Raw genomic sequence first — 18,440 nt, 5'->3', positions numbered from 1 at the left:
CAATTGTTTATTAGAGAAAAAGATATAATTATCCAATAATTAATATTATTATAAATATAAATGATAACCAACTTATCATACTATACTTATAACCTATAGTTTTAATATTTTATCTCATGAAACATATAAACCATAGTTCTTTTTCTATTCCATGGTACTTAATGTAAATCTCATTTACATTAATTCTCCACTAGATGTATCTTATACATCATACCGATCATATCATGTATAATCAAAATATATCTTGTCAATTTGAACATTTCAAATCAATACCAAGAACTGATCCTCAACTAAATCCATTGAGCTACCAAGGGGACCTTATGGACCTGTAGCTCGAAGCTCCAATGATACGTGAATAACTTACTAAAATCTTTAGTCACGAGATCCACCATCCGTTAACTGTTAGGCACTCCACTAAAGATCATATCTGAACTCTCCTTACCATAGATATATTATGTGTTCATCTTAACCAATCAAAAGTGCGACAACCCTTCACAGATCGCTAGTAAGTATAGCTGGGCCAATAACCATTATGCCCCTGTAGTTACATCTAAGTCCTTAAGTATCACTGATTTCTCTAATGAACATAAGTCATAGTCCTACTATGACTGATTCCTCTCTTCCAAAGAGAAGCTGTGGCCACTATGTTCAAGCCTGGGAATCAGCCCTTAAGGGAGCAATCTCTGTATTTATTCCTACTTCGGGAAATGAGTGAATTCCATCTTGTGGATTGAGTTCCTAGCTCCCAGATTAGACAAGTCCCCAAAAAGATAGGCATGTTAAGTTGGCAATCTGGCCACTCTCACCCATACTAATCAAAGGACTGCCCTCAAAGGCAGGAGTTCCCAAAACACTCAGGATTGAGGTCGTGTCACCTATGGTCGTTTAAGTGAGATGTAAGTCTCTAGCATCAACGGTGTTATATATAGAGTCTAGTCATCTCGTCGTTCGATCTTATACAAACTCTTTGTATAGGACACCCCTGCTCGCATGTCTCCACATGAATGGTCAGGATCTACCATTTGTAGTAGTTTACAACACTTGCAAACCTCTACAAAGCGGGTCGCATCCATAATGTCACCAAGATCAGGTATGTATCCCACCTTAATCCTTATACTACAAACCTATTTAGGTTATCACTTAAGGCATATCACATATGCATGCTTAAGTTTACATAAAATAACCATGGAACTTTGTTTATTGGATATGAGTAAATGCCATAATGAAATAATATTTATTTTATTCATAAAAGAATTTGTATCATTACAAACAACGAGACTCCGAGAGAATTAGGACACCAATCCCAACAGAGACGAAGCAAAAGGAAAGGTTCTTGGTAATGGGCAACTGGCATATCCTAGTCTTCCCTCTCTAGAAAATGTTATTCTTGTTGAAGGAATGAATAGAAATCTAATTAACATAAGTCAACTATGTGATCAGGGTCATTTTGTAAATTTTTCTAATAACAAATGCTTTGTGGCCAACACAGATAACGTGACTATCACGATAGGTATGCGTTCATCTGATAACTGTTATCTCTAGACTCCTAATGTTTGTTCTGATGACTGTCACATAGCTTGATACAATGATGCTCCTATTTAGCATAATCAGTTACAACATATTGATCTTCGCTCTATCAAAAGATTTGTGTCCGTAAAAGCCATTCTAGGTATACCCTCCTTGTTAGGAAATGGAGATGTTGTGTTTGGTGACTGTCAAACTGGTAGACAAGCCAGAGTTGCTCATACGAAAGTACTTGCCCGTACTTCCAATCGTGTGTTGGAATTACTTCACATGAATCTGATGGGGCCTACACATGTGGAAAGCTTAGATGGTAAAAGATATGCCTTTATCTGTGTTATGACTTCTCTTAATACACGTGGGTGCGCTTTAACAGAGAAAAATTAGACATTTTTCACATTTGTCAGACTTTATGTCTTCAACTTCAAAGAGAACAATAGGTACAAATTGTAAGGATCAGGACTAATCATGGTAAAGAGTTGAAAACTCTCAATTTGAAATATTTTGTAATTCAGAGGGTATTAAGCATGAGTTCTCCTCTCCTATAACTCCCCAACATAATGGTGTAATTGAAAGGAAGAATCGCACTCTTCAGGAAATGGCAAGAACAATGTTGCCTCTACACTTTTGGGTAGAAGCCTTGAATGCAACTTGTCACATCCACAATCAAATTTTAGTTCACCCAGGCACTTTAAGCACAAACTACGAAATCTAGAAAGGTTGCAAGCCAAATGTTCAATACTTTCATGTGTTTGGGAGTACTTGCTATATTCTCACATATCAAGATTTTAGAAAGAAATGGGATGCGAAAGAAAATGAAGAGATCTTTCTTGGATACTCTTCTAACAGTCGTGCATATCATGTTTTTAACAAGAGCACTCAAAATGTGATGGAATCCATCAATGTCATTGTTGATGACTTGCAAGATGCTGAAGATCCTCATGAAAAAAAATGAAGATTAAGGTGGTACTTTTTATGCTGCACCTAATGTCAGTGACATTGATTCCCCCATTCCGTCTTGCAGCAATATGTGTGAAAGTAGTAATTCTAAACCGATTGTTGTGAGAATGAGATGTTTTCCATATTCAGATGTGTTCAAAAGAATCATCCTCTCAGTAACATAACTGGTGAGTTAAATACAGTTGTCTATACTCACGAAAAGGAAAAATTGGCCTATCTCAAACTGATCAGGAATATTTGTTTCACCTATCTCATCAAGCCTAAGAAAGACGAATTTGGATGAATGCTATGGATGGGGTGTAACGACTCGAGTTTAGGAGGGGTACATGAATGAATCGATATTACATCAGAATGAAAGTGATCCTGAGGACATAGAAGTATGGTTAAGAAAGGCTTAAAAGAATTGAAAGTTACTACCTATACAAACAAGGTGAACCTTCGTTTTCGGTGGCTTAATCATAGCAACTCCAAAGTTATGAGTGCTTAGCATGGAGCAATCCTATGCTAAGTGACCTCTTCGAAATTTTCCTAAGATGCATTTGAGTGAGGACAAAGCATGCTAAAAAGACCAATGTTGATTTGTAGGGATAGTCTTTAGTCTTTAAAGCACAAGAGGATAACATGTCAAACTACAGGGGATGCAGGGGAATGTTGGGGCAAATAAGGTGTCAAATCTAGATTTCGAATCATGATCTGTATCCTAGGCCTGGGGAATTACATTAAGAGTTAAGTTAGTTTCAATGAAATGAGGTTTAAGAATTAGTTCCTTGTCCAGAGTCTGCAAATATCATTGGAACAAAATGGATCTTCAAAAATAAATCTGATGAACGTGGAACTGTTACTCGTAATAAGGCTCGACTTGTTGCTCAAGGATACACTCAGGTGGAAGGTGTTGACTTTGATGAGACCTTTGCCCCTATGGCTCAGCTAGAGGCTATTCGTCTTCTTCTTGGAGTTTCTTGTCTACTCAAATTCAAATCATATCAAATGGATGTAGAAAGTTCTTTTTTGAATGGTGTGTTGAATGGAGAGGTTTATGTTGAACAACCGAAGGGTTTCACTGATCCGTCTTGTCCTCAACATATGTACAGACTTCTTTAAGTGTTATATAGTTTAATGCAATCCTCAAGGGCTTGGTATGAGATTAGAAGAATTCTTGAAATAGAAGGGGTATTCTTGAGGTAGTTCTAAAAAAACCTATTGATAAAAAGGACAGGAGAAAACTTTATAATCGCCTAAATATATGTTGATGACATTGTGTTTGGGGGATCACCATAATAATTAGTAAATCAATTTGTTGATCAGATGAAAGCATAATTTGAGATGAGCATGGGGGGAGAGCTAACCTATTTTCTTGGTTTTCAAGTTAAACAACTACCTGATGGAACACTTATATCCCAAAGTAAGTATGCGAGAAATATACTTCAAGAGTTTGGCCTTGAAAAAGCTAGTCCCAAATGCACTTTGACCCCAACCCATGCAAAACTTACCATAGACTCAAATGCTGCAAATGTTGATGTAAGCTTGTACAAGAGCATGATTGGAAGTCTTCTTTATTTGATAGCTAGGCCTCCAGACATTGCTTATGCAGTGGGAGTTTGTGCTAGATATCGGGATAATCTAAAGACAAGTCATCTGATAAGTGTTAGACAGATTCTCAAATATATCAGTGATACAGTGGATTATGGTCTTCTTTATTCCTCTGATACTAATGGAATTCCTGTAGTATACTGCGATGCTAACTGGGTGGAAATTCCAAAGATAGAAAAGTACCTTCAGAGGATATTTTTTCCTATGAAACAATCTCATATCATGGTTAAGAAAGAAAAAAAATTGTGTTTCCTTGTTTACTGCAGAAGAATATATAGTTATTGGTAGTAGTTGCACCCAACTTCTGTGGATGAAATAGATGCTTCAGAAGTATGATGTTGCTCAAGATGACATGACCTTGTTTTATGACAACATGAGTGCTATCAACATTTCCAAATATCCTATTCAGCATAGTAGGACTAAGGACATTGATATCAGGCACAACTTCACCAGAGAACTTGTTGAGTCTAAGGTTATATCTCTTGAACATGTCAGTATTGATAAACAAATTGCTAACATCTTCACCAAACGGTTGGATGCTTTAAAGTTTGAATCCTTGTGTGTAGCTCTTACTTTGCAAAATTAATTACTATTTTAGTAAGTGCCATAATTTGGGCCAATTTTTTTATTTTCTGTCCCATAATTAACTATTACCATATTTCATTTAATGTGGTTTTCCTTTTAAATTTAATTTTTATATATCCGCTAGTAGTTCAATTTTTCAAACGACCGTGTTGTTGGTTTTGCCCTATTTTTTTTATCACGTTGAGTTCAACTTTTATTCCATATTTCATCTTGAAGTTCTATAGTATCTCATGGTGAATACTCAGAGTGGTACTCATACTTTTGGGAAAAAAAATGGTAAGAATGAAGCAAAATCTAATCGAAGACGGCATGTCAGACCGGATGCTTCACTAGCTAGGGCAGACATTCTCGATGCTTCTGTTGAAGAATCCTCTTCCAAGTGATGTAGCTTGGTCTCGCCTCCTTCTATCACCCCATCCCAAGGATTCAGGGAGTCTACTGAAGATGTGCCTATTGTTCAATCCTCCGTGCATGATAAAGATTCCAATCAGTCAGAGTCACTTGACATTTTGGCTCTTTTTATGGTTTTGTGGGATGGCTCTACTATGAAGAATGTTGGCAATGATGCAACTAGGGCGCACTTTCTATCTACGTCCTTGCCTGATGTTACTCATTCTCTGACCGTGCATAAAGAGCTCGATGGTACTACCTCTGCTGTTGAAGGAGGTGAAACAACTTCTACTATCCCTTACTCTTCTACTATTGAATCTGATGTTCCTCTTTCATGTAATGTTGTTAAAGGCTCTCTCCCTAAAACGTCTGTTGGGTCTGAGACTATTAATGTGTTCTATGAAATTTTTTATGCTTCCACCCTTATTGTTGCTCCTGCTAATATGACAATGCTTACATTGCTTCTTTATTGAAATTGGGGCTGCTCCTGTGAGCACTTTTGCTACGCTGAGAAGGATTCTAATTTTATCTTAGAAGTTACTAACATCCTTCCTAACATGGGGGATTCTATTGTCAGGTCTTCTCCAGTTTCCTATGCTTCTTGTTCAGGCAATTAGATTGTGCTTCTTTCTACTCAGTTGATTCTCATGTTGGTCAATCTGTTTCTAGCTTGAGTTCCTTCGAATGGATTGTATCTATTTTCTCTTATGATAATATTCCACTTGCCCAGTTGATTAAGCTAAAGAAGAGGGCCTCTGTGAATGTGTGTACTAATTGTGGTCTCTCTACTCATACTCATTCTAAAGGAACTCCCACTAAGAAGAAGAATCATGATTCTGGATCAAACTCTTCTGTGCAGATCTAAGAATCTAGCAGTGAAAAAGTGTGACGACCCAAGTTCAGGAGGGGTATATGAATGAATCAATATCACATCCGAATGAGAATGATTCTGAGGACATGAAAGTATGGTTAACAAAAGCTTAAAAGAATTGAGAGTCACTATCTATACCAATAAGATGCACCTTCTTTTTCGGTGGCTCAATCATAAAAACTCCATGTTGGGTGACTTCCTGAAAATTTACCTAGGATGCATGTAAGTTAGAACAAAGCCTGTCTCTTATACACATCTAGATGTGTATAAGAGACAGGACTAGCATACTAAGATGACCCGTGTTGGTTCGTGGGGACAACATTCACTTTTAGAAGCATTCAAGGCACGTAAGGACAACATAGCCAAGTCGCAGAGGACACAGGAGAATGATGGGGCCATCAAGTGCATTATCCAGATTCCAAATCCTGGGTCTGGGGCGTTACAATAAGACATTGCCATTCTCAAGGACAAACCTCGCACTAGAGTTGGTCGCCGTAAAATTCCTCCTAATGTTCCTGTTATTCCTATTGATGGTATATCCTTTCATAGTGAGGACAATGTTCAGAGATGGAAATATATGGTACAGCGGTGTATTGTTGATGAGAAGGTTTTCTCTGACCAAACCAAGTCCTATCTGAAAATTATGGACCTTATTCAGCATGTTGGACTTCTCAAGACTGTTGTGGACATCGATTCTTTGTATCCTCAATTGATAAGGCAGTTTATTGCCAAGTTCTCTTCTAAGTTCAACGTGTTAGAGTTAGCATGCAATTATCGGAAGAAATCGGGAACATTAAGCACTCTAATTCATCAATTTTAGCATTTTAGTAAGCATGCTCATATCAGAAAAAAGAGGGTTTCAGATTGATTTATGAGAATCAAAATGAGCTAAATTCAAGGGAAATTTTGGAGAACTCTACTGGTTTTTGGTTAGGAAAAATGAAGAACTTTTCTTCTCTTCCAAAGACAAAAAATCAGGATTGCATGGCTCATTCTCTCAGTTCAATAAGTTGAGTTTTTTTATCTTCTTCAGCATGCCAACCAAATCCATGAAGTAAAGACACCACTTACTTCAAAAGGAAGTGGATTTCTAGGTGTTTTGCAAGTGGAATTATCTCATTTAGTAATTGCTTCAATACCTGAGTATGGCAGGTAAACACACATAACATATCATTCAGTTTCAAATTGCAGGCATCACTAGACAGACATGCAGTTCCAACATGACAAATTTCTAAAGTATTACCGTTAGCTACAGTGACTGCTTCAGTACCTGAGTATTCAGTCAGATTGCCAAGATTGTTGAAGTCTGATTGGAGGCACCACTGTCAGCATACCAATTTGCATCAGTCATGTTTTCTTGTCTTGTCAGAAAAGGGTTACTTCCATAAGCAGTGGCTAAGGCTGTTGGGTGAGGTTGTGTTTTTTTGGTTTGGTTGTTGGGGAAGGGTTGTCCGTTGTTTTGAGGAGAATTGGGAACAAAATCTATGTTATACCTGTTGAAGCAGTAGAACGCTATGTGTCCCACCTTCCCATAGACTTGACACACAGGTTTGTTGTTGTTTCTTCCCCTGCCTCGACCTCTACCATGGCCACCACCACCTCATTGTCCTCCCCCGGTAGACTGATTGCTGCTATTGGTCTTCTTGTTTTGGTTGACATGTCTAGTGTTTGTCATATTCATTGATGCATTACTGACTTGGTCGAAGCCTACTGTTGTCTTTTGGTTTGACTAATGTTCCAATCTCCTTTCATACAGGAGAAGTTCTGACTACATATCAAGCCATGACATGTCCACTCTCCCTTGGATCGTGGCCACGATGGAATTGTACTCTTCATCAAGTCCTAGTAGTATCTGTGAAACAAGAGCTCTTGGTGGCACAAGACTACCAGCTTGCTCGAGATTGTCAGCATTCATTTCCATAATTCAAAGGTACTCTTCCAATTTCAAATTACCTTTCCTGGTTGTTTGAAACATGTCTCAGATAATCTTCTTCAGCCCTAAACTGAACACTAAAGAGTTTTTGAATGTTGATCCACAGATCCTTTGCACATTCACATCCCATCACTTGAATGGCAACCTCTAGTGTCATGGAGTTATACAGCCAGCCGAGGAAAAGTTGATTTAAAACCATCCACGCTTCGTATTAAAGATTTACCTCAAGTGTTGTCGACGAGCTGGAAGTACCACTGCTCGAGCTTCCTTCTGTACTGCGCAGAGTAGCTCCTGCTCTAGTCGATCTAGTCAGTATGCTCTCACCGACTGCAAGTTGTAGAAACATTAGGGGACAAACCTTTTTTCTGGTCAGGTGTCCTTCGAGTCGATAACTCCGAAGGATTAGAAGCGCCAAGTTTTTCCATAGGACAAAATTGTTGCGATCAAGTTTAATGGAGGTTATCTTATTGAGGAGTTGGTTCAAGGGTGGGCCGTTGAAGTTGGCTGTACCGAGGGTGGCTCCCAGGTTTCCTTGATACCAAGTTAGAATGTGAGTTTGAAGGATATGGCTTGACTCACACGGCAGACGATAGCACTTAGACAAGGTAAACGATAGCGTCAAAGATAGACGATAGCGTTTGGTGAAGGTAGATGATGACGTCTGATGGAGGTAGACGACAGCTTCAAAAGATAGGTGATATCGTGTAGATGATAGCGTCAGGAGGTAGATGATAGATGATATCGTGTAAACGATAGCGTCAGGAGGTAGACGATAGATGATATCGTGTAGACGATGTCAAGAAGTAGACGATAGTTGATATCGTGTAGACGATTGCGTCAGAAGGTAGACGATATCGTGTAGACGATAGCGTCAGGAGGTAGACGATGGCATCAGAAAAAGTAAATGATAGTTTCAATCAGGCAGACGATAACTCAGACAGTACACGAGAGTGGCAAGCCAACTTTTCCTTTGTAATTTCTTGTGTATTGAAATGTACATAGGTGATGTATTTATACAATATGGAATCCCTAATTTGGGAATGCAAAAATAACTCAACAAAACAAATGGTTAGATATTTTGTTGTAACCAACCTATTCCTTTGGTAAGCCCTATTCTTATGGTAGAGAGGCAAGACTGAATTTTATGTGTTGGCATCCTTAACATCCTTAACAAGATTTGAGTTTTGGAAGTGTTAGCATACTGTCCAACAAGCGCCAGATTTAATTTTTGGTGAATTTTGGTTCAAATCATTGAGAAAAGTTTGGAATCGATCTTGAATCAAGCTACATTTGGATAAGTTCTCTTGGGGAAATGAGTTTTATATTTAATTTAAGTCCTAAAAATCTAAGTTAATTATAATTTATATTTAGGGATTGATTCAAAACTTTTTATTCAAGATAGAAAGGATTTTAGTTGCTTACTATGTTTGGGCTTATTCAATGTAAGTGTTTACTACGTGTTTGCCCTTGAACCAGGCATCGTAACCAAGTTAAGGTTAAGATTGTGTATACATGTGAAAGCAGGATATTTTTGTGTTGGAATGATTTGCTAATGGATGGACTATTGAGGGTGTTCTGGAAACCTATGAGTTATGTTACTAATATTGTAATAACATGTTTATGGTTTGATATGAAATTTGGATGTTTTATGTTGCATGTCACTATAAGAAATCGCACTTCTCCCAACGTCACAATTCGCTAGGAAAGAGTGGAAAATGCATCGGGAGAACCCCTCTCGACGAATAATGGATCGTCGGGAGTTTGGTCGGGAAAAATCTATCGGGAGAGGAACTCCCGACGCATGAAACAAAGCGTCGGGAGTTAGTTGAAGAACTCCCAATGCATGTATAGGGCGTCGAGCATTCCTCAAACTGCTGACGCATTAAATACGACGTCGGGAGTTTGAAGAACTCCCAATGCCCTATACATGCGTGGGAGTTCTTTGACTAACTCTCGATGCCTTGTTTCATGCGTCGGGAGTTCTCGAACTCCGACGGTTTGTTTCATATATTAGGAGTTCGAGAACTCCCGACGGTTTGTTGTATTTGTTAGGAGTTACAGGAACTCCCGACGTAGTAAAATATGCGTGGGGAGTTCCTTCATTAGTTGAATATTGTCTTTTAAATATTTTTAATTTATAATTTGTAATTTCTTTAAATTTGATCTGAATAACTTGTAAAACATAATTAACCAACTCAAACAGATTCACATAATAAATAAAACAAAGAAAACGAAGTCCATACTATATAACAAATAAATGAAAAATTACAATATCCTACAATAAAACAAAGTCAAAACTAAATGAAAGAAATTTGTTTCCACAAATACATAGAAGAAATAAAATGAAAACAACGTCAATAAATACAAAAAAGAAAACAATGTCTGGAACACAGAATTTTGAACAATCATCCAACCTCATCTCCAAACAGCATCCTACAATAAAACAAAAACATTCAAATGTCATCATCTTTAAACATCCATAACACGTTCAAACTTCATAAACAAAACATCCACAAATGTCATAATTGTCCAACCAAACTTCATAAATAAACTATCTAAACGAAACTTCATAAACAAGAACGAACACACATAAAACTCAATTTTTCTCCTCCAAAAATTCACAACCGAACTCGATCCACCCCCCACAACACATTAGAACTTCATAAACATTCATAAACACACAAAAACTCCAAGTTCAACGACAAAACGAGTATAATCAAACTCTATCCACCCCCCACAAAAAACATGAAACCTCCCGAACATAAAAAAATCACACAAAAACCTATAAATTCAACTCCAAAACAATTACAACCGAACTCTACGCACCCTCACAACATATTCAAACTTCATAAACAAGAACGAACACACATAAAACTCAAACTTTCTCCCTAAAACAATCTAAACTAATCTCAACCTACCCTCACAACACATTAGAACTTCATAAACATTCATAAACATACAAAAACTCCAAGTTCAACGACAAAACAAGTATAATCAAACTCTACTCATCCCCCACGAAAAACCCTGAAACCTCCCGAACATCAAAAAGCACACAAAAACCTATAAATTCAACTCCAAAACGATTACAATCGAACTCTACGCACCCCCACAACATATTCAAACTTCATAAACAAGAACGAACACACACAAAACTCAAACTTTCTCTCCAAAAATATCTAAACCAATCTCAACCCACCCCCCACAATACATTAGATTTTCGTAAACATTCATAAACACACAAAAACTTTAAGTTCAACGACAAAACGAGTATAATAAAACTCTACCCACCCCCCACGACAAACATGAAACCTCCCGAATATCAAAAAAACACACAAAAACCAACAAATTCAACTCCAAAATGATTACAACCAAACTCTACGCACCCCCACAACATATTCAAACTTCATAAACAAGAACGAACACACATAAAACTCAAACTTTCTCCCCCAATCTCACCCCCCTCTAACCACACATTAGAACTTCATAAACATTCATAAACACACAAAAAGGACAAAATGACAAAATGACAAAAAGAACATCAAAATCCAGTTGTTTGGCTACCATAACTGCAGGATAGCCAACAATTCTTTATCATAAAGCTACTTAAAACATAACTACTTTGCTACCATAACTGCAGGATAGTAACATATTAGACAACTAAATAATGTAGTAATCATACCTAATTCGATGGGCCTCCTCTCTGTGATCGTATCATGTCTTCAATCATTTTTTTTCATTCTTCCATTTGTCTTGCATGATCCTCTTTCATTTGTTTTTTAACGTCTTCAAGTTCCTTAATCCTCGACTGAGACTATTCGAAACTGGCTCTCAATTCCTTCATCCCCCTCTCCGTTCCTTGAGTAGATGACGAACTCGATGAGCTGCTACTCCTTCTTGACTTAGGTTTAGGGTCCCAACCTAGGCCTTTTGAATATCTGGGTCGTCTTCCCAAAATCGTCTCGCAGATTTCATCCCATGTTAGTGGTTGAGAACCTTCTAGAGTGGGATTGGATTGTAATTCTAACATTTGATTCTAGACATATTAATTAAATGTGTAAATATGAGCGACTGAAGTTAGATTTGAAAAACAACACGAAAGTAAAACAAAAAATGTTACATGTGCATTTTCAGCTACCTCGTTCACAAACTTGCCAACTTTAGAGTGTGTTTCCCTAAATAGGTCAACACCTCCTATTTCTCGACCTTCCTTTACCTGCAACTCTGCCTGAATTTGCAGGAATGACTTCGATCCGCCTACGTGGTCAAACGGTAATTTCTCTCTATTCTTCCTATTCGTCTTTGACATTTCCTACATTTCAACAAAAAAATAAATAACAAATATTCTATAATAGTAAATGCAGTAAATGATACATGCCCTAAATTATTTTAACCTGAAATGTTTTACTCTCGAAGCAGTCACACAAAAAATACCAATCTTCTGGCCTATTTTTAAGCCACCTAGGCAAGTTGGCATGTGTTTGCTGAGGATCTCCACATTTCCTGTAATGTATGTGCAAATATGCTCTAAATTCTTTGAAGGAGTTTTGCATTTGATGTTCTATAAAATGGTTAAATCTTTGACTGGACAGATCAACTACGAAATGAGGCTACAAAAGAATGAAGGAAGAATTAGCATATATGATGTTCATGACTCTTAGTCTATAATTGACTCTAAAAGAATAAACTTATAATTACTTACCAACAATTGACTCTTAGCCAATTCTATAAACTCGTTTGGAACCTCAGCAAAAGTATGACATCGTACTGGAAATGCAAATCTCACAGCGACACCAATTTCATTACTAAATCGTACCGAATATTGAGAAATCGGCTTTATCTCCCCTTCATTTATCATGATTATAATTCTGCCATGTTTTTGGATGTATTTTTCCAACTTGATGTTCAGCAAATTCTCGCGTTTCCTCCAAGTGGATGCTGAGCTACTATCTGAGGAATAAAAAAATTTAAAACAATTTATGATGTATTTCAGTTAACAGAATATATTTCAAAATATACTAACCTGAAGTGTCACTCACAGAAGATCCCGTGTTGCCTAGATATATCTCCTAGAATTCTTCATCAGCCTTCTATTGCCTATTAGGGGTTGACATTTTATCTATACAAACATAAAAAAGACAAAACAATATTAAATTATTATGAAATACATGTAAACATAGAAAAAGAAAATTTAATAGATACATGATTACTCATCATCGTAATCTAAATCAAATTATTCATCAGCACTTGACCTGTTATTGGGAGATAATTGTTCTTCATCATCATCGTTTATGAAGTCGTCATCGCCATGTCCAATAATTGATCTTTCCACAACTATAGGATCAACGTCAACTCTACATAAAGTAACCTCCTCAATGGTTTCATCCATTCGGACTCCACCGACAATTTTTAGTAAATCTAGCTGTGCATTTTCAACATCATCCACTTCTGGTACATCACATATTCACTTATTTTGGACTACTTGAAAAACTTTCCAATTGCTACCATATTTGATGTCATCAATGTAAAAGACTTGTTGTGCTTGGATAGCAAAGATGAAAGGCTCATCAACATACCAAAAGTGTGATGTATTGATCGATTTGTATCGTAAATCCACATGTGTCCTATTACTTTTGTTGTTATCCATGTCAAACCATCTACACTTCAACAAAAAAAAAAAAAGTACGTCTTCTGTTCGCATATTGAAAATCTAATAGTTCATCTACAACACCATAGAAATTTTATCCACACTTCCGTTCCCACTGATCTCCCCGGCCACGGACTCCACTATTTTGTGTAGCTCGACGATTATCACGCTCTACAGTGTGAAACTGTACCCCATTAACAATGCATCCATTGTAAGAGCGCACCTCAGATGAAGGTCCCATTGCAAGTGAAAAGAAATCATCAGGGATATCTTCTCTCTTGCGCCGTTGTAGAACTTGATAATTAATTATACATTAAAAATGACTACAAAAAATGAATCATCTCTCAAATTTCAATAATATGTATACTTGAAATTTGAACCAATCGGGAAATTTGTGTTGATGTCTTATATATAAGTCAGAGGCATTTTGAGCTTCATGACGAATTAACCTCAAGTGTTGCCTATAAAATTGATCATTTGAAAGTTATATCAAAGGATTTACCCTAGAAGTTAGAAATTTATAAAATTTGAAACGTATTTGCGATAGTCTGTTATTTCTTTACAATTGTTGAGAATGTACCAATGTGCGATACGCTTTTCCTCTGTTGATAGCGTCCGTAAAGTTGACGCCTCTAATGGTCGTACCTCTGCCTAAATAATTCAAATTCACCAAATATCTCATGATCGGGAATGTTATCATCATTTCGTCCATCTCTATTGAATCTCGTTTCAATCCCACTTAGATATCGCGAGCAGAAGTTCTATGATTCATTCATTACATATGTTTCCGCTATAGACCCCTCGGGATGTACTTTGTTCCATACAAATTTTTAGTGTTTGTAAACTTCTTTCAATAGGATACATCCAACTGTAACTAACTGGACCCACAACTTTGGTTTCATATGGGAGATGAACTATAAGGTGTACCATTACATCGAAGAAGGTAGGCGAGAATATTTTCTCCAACTTACAAAATATGACTATGATGTCTACTTGTAGTCTGCTCAAATCACTTACACATATTATCTTTGCACATAAGTTGCGAAAGAATGTACACAATTCAACAATAGCAATGGATACGTTCTTCGGTAGGTATGCTCGAATACCAATAGAGAGTAGTCTATGAAGCAACACATGACAGTCGTGTGTTTTCAGCCTCGATATTTTTCCATATTTGTCATTCACATATCGTGATATGTTAGACACGAATCCATCAGAAAATTTCACTAATTTCAAATACTTACGAAACGAAATTCATTCACCATTAGTTAATGTGTACGCTGCATGTGGTTTTACAAATCTGTTATCGACCTATATCAAGTGTAGGTCCTTTCTTATCTTCAAATTTTGTAAGTCTAATCGAGCGTTTGTTGTTTCCTTTGTCTTTCCTTCAATATTTAACAATGTGCCCACCAAATTGTCGCATATGTCTTTTTCAATATGCATTACATCCAATTTATGTCGTAACAATAGTCTGGACCAATATGGAAGTTGGAAAAAAAATACTTTTCTTAGTTCAGTTTAGAATTCGTTTTCTTTCCTTAGTCCAATACAATATACAATCATATTTGCATGCATGAATAGACTCATAACCTAGGCTTAAATCACGTAATTTTCGCTTGGCTTCATAAAAGGAAGTAGGTATAGCGGTGCCAGCTGAAAACGTTGCTTTTAACAATTCCAGTAACATGTCAAACGATTTGTTACTCCAGTCATTAAGAACTTTGATATGCATCGACTTCAATAAAAAGTTCAAGGACGAAAATAGCGAACAACTAGGGTATAATTCATTACGTGTTTCGGCCATTAAATCCTCGAATAAGTTTTTGGTATCTCTTTCTTGACCAGTAAAGGACATTTCGTTCTAAATCCCTTCTTTATTTGCATCTTCGTTTTCAATTGAAACTTGTAAAAAGTTTATAAGATTCAACATCTCATTTTCTTTGACAACATTATCTTCTATGCTATCTACTTCAACATTCTGTATTGAATGAGTTGTATGACTTTCAAAACCTCTAGATAAGTTTACTGGCTCTCCATAATATACCCATTCAAAGTATGAGGGAGATATTCCATATGTTAATTGATGTCGTTCCACGATATCTATTTTTTTCCAAATTGAATTCATACAATTCTTGCATGGACATCTTATTCGTCCGGAATCATTAACATGAAACTTCGCCATATCTAAAAACTGGGATACTCCTTCTCTATACTCCATTGATAACTTATTCCTTAGTTTAATCAATTCTTTATTCATCCTTAAAAATAAATCTTTTCTGACCAACTTGTAATCCAAAACAATAACCTGGATTAGAGGACAAAGTACATAGTTTTTATTAAGCATGAATTTTGATTAATTTAATAAACAATTCCAAGTTTGTTCGGAGAATTTAAAATTTAAAATAATTTCTAATAGGTGATTTGACTTTTTTTTGCCCTTAATGTTATTGATTTTTTTGCCTCTAAACTAAGTCCAAAATTAAGTAATAAGTAAAAGTGATCCATTTTTTTTCCCCTTGAAAACCAAAGTGTTTTAGGGGTATAGAGTATAGGGATACAAACATCATAGTAAATTAACAATAACATCCATAATATTAATTACATGTAATATCCATATTCCACAATTCACAATAACATCCACAATCCACCAAATTGCAGAAATTATAACGTCAAAACAACAAATGAGATAGATGCTAAATGACAATAATCCACCAAATTGCATAAGTTGTAACATCCATAATCCACAATTCACAATAATCCACCAAATTGCAGAAATTGTAACATCTATTATAGTAAATTAAGTAATCCATAACCCTTAAGAATTAAAAGGAAAAAAACTCAATCCACTATATACAATCCACAATCCATAATTCATAATTCACATTAGATTACCACACATGCTAGAAATTAAACATTCCAATACCAACATTATCAACATGCTAGAAATTAAAAAACAGTGGCTTTAAATTAATATACAAAATAAGAGAAAATAAACAAAATGGATGTGTGCGAACCATGTTAAAAGCTTTGAAATAAACAACAAATTCGCAAGCAATGAAAGGGGAAGGCGGCGGCGGACGTGACACGAAGGGGGAAGGAGAAGGCAGTGGGCGGCAGCGCGAAAGGGGAAGGGCAGGCAGCAGTGCAGGCGAAAGGGTGGCGGGGGGTGGGGGGGAGGGGGGAGGGGGTACGGCGGGTGAAGGAGAAGGGGGAGCAGTATGGGCGGCTGAAGGGGAGTGTGGCAGGGGAAGAGGAAAAAGGGGAAGCGGCGGGCGAAGGGGAAAGGTGGTGGCATGGGCAGCGTGAAGGGAAGCGGCGGCGCGGGCGAAGGGGAAAGAAGGGGGAGCGGCGCGGCTAGGTTTTGTGATAGAGAAGAAGGGGAAAAAATGAGAGAGAATGATCTAGTTTTTACCAGATCAATCTCCCGACGCCCGTCGCGTAGGGAGTTCCTTGTATGGAACTCCCGATGCCTCTTTTAATTGTCGGGAGTTCCTTAGGAACTCCCGACGGGCCCTTACGGCGTCTGAAGTTCCCAGTGCTTTACAGCATCAGGAGACACCTTGTCTCTCGACGATCGATTTAGGCGTCGAAGGAGCTCATTTTCTTATAGTGTGTTGGACTGATGGTGACTATTAGCACTCCTATCGGGCTGTGTACTTCTCATGTTTTTGAACCTTTGAGTTCATTTCTTATATTCATGTTTTGGCATCCCTATGGAATCGCCACCTATGCTTATGATTCTGACCCTCTAGAATCATTACATATGAATGTTTATGCTTATGATACATGATGTATACTTGTGAATCGATAGGAAGGCTAACAAGTTCACCTAGTGGGTCCAATAGTCAGTCACTTACTGAGTATTTTTATACTCACCCTTTCTTATGTTTTTCAAAAAAGGCCAAGGACAGACTGGAAAATGACAAGAATAATCCATAATCGTATCATTGGGACCAAACAGATACTTCCGCTCATGTTTTAAGATCGTCATGTTTGAAATGAGTCTTAATATTTGAGATTTTAGAACTTTTTATGTAAAAAATTTAAATTCTTAAATGTAATGTTTTCTAGTTTCATCTTATGTTTTTAGGGGGACCCCGAATAAATGTTTTAAGTTGTTTAGTAGAATCGTATACTTTTTATTTGATATATAAAATCATTTTTATTTTTATTTGATCAAAGAGTTAAAAATTTTATACAATGTCTATGTATGCATGTAGTATCGTTCTGTTAGAAAATGTTAGAAAAGTCGGGTCATTATGGGGACGACCATGGGTATATAAGTGAGGACAATCGTCTTTATTGGTATGAGGCCTTTGGGATGAAACCAAAAACAAAGCAATGAGGATTTATGCTCAAAGTGAACAATATCATACTATTGTGGAGATATTTTGAGGGTCATTGTCCCTATCTAGATCTACCAACTATTTTTCTTCAATATCAATTTAGGACATTTGCCGACTTTTAATTAGTCTCAAATTCGACCATTTGTAATTTTTTTATTAATTTAAAAATGGCGTGATGATTAGTGATTTGGTCAACATTTCTCATTCAACAATCATGTATTTATTTGTTTTCTACTCATCAAATGTTTTTTTCTCTTTTTTTTTTCTTATTTCGAAAAAAAATTTATCACGTGTATAAACTAATAAACTTACAAGTAAAATGGAAATATACACCATCTTCAATGTCGGTTTAAAACCGACAGTAAAGACCTTTTATAACATGATCTTCAATGTCGGTCGTCAACCGACATTAAAGTCCAGAATTATTGTCCGTTTTTTTAAATACCATTGTCGAATCCATTTTTAATGTCGGTCAAAAAGTTAAAAACAACGTGTCCCTAAAACTAAGGTAATCAACCTGTACATGCACAAAATAAATTCTTAATTGCTTTCACAAATCCATAATAATAAGTCACAAAAGAGGAATTTGAAGATAAT

Source organism: Benincasa hispida, chromosome 7, assembly GCF_009727055.1.
Source record: "Benincasa hispida cultivar B227 chromosome 7, ASM972705v1, whole genome shotgun sequence".
NCBI classification, from domain to species: Eukaryota; Viridiplantae; Streptophyta; class Magnoliopsida; order Cucurbitales; family Cucurbitaceae; genus Benincasa; species Benincasa hispida.
Note: the sequence above shows the minus strand (reverse complement) of the source record.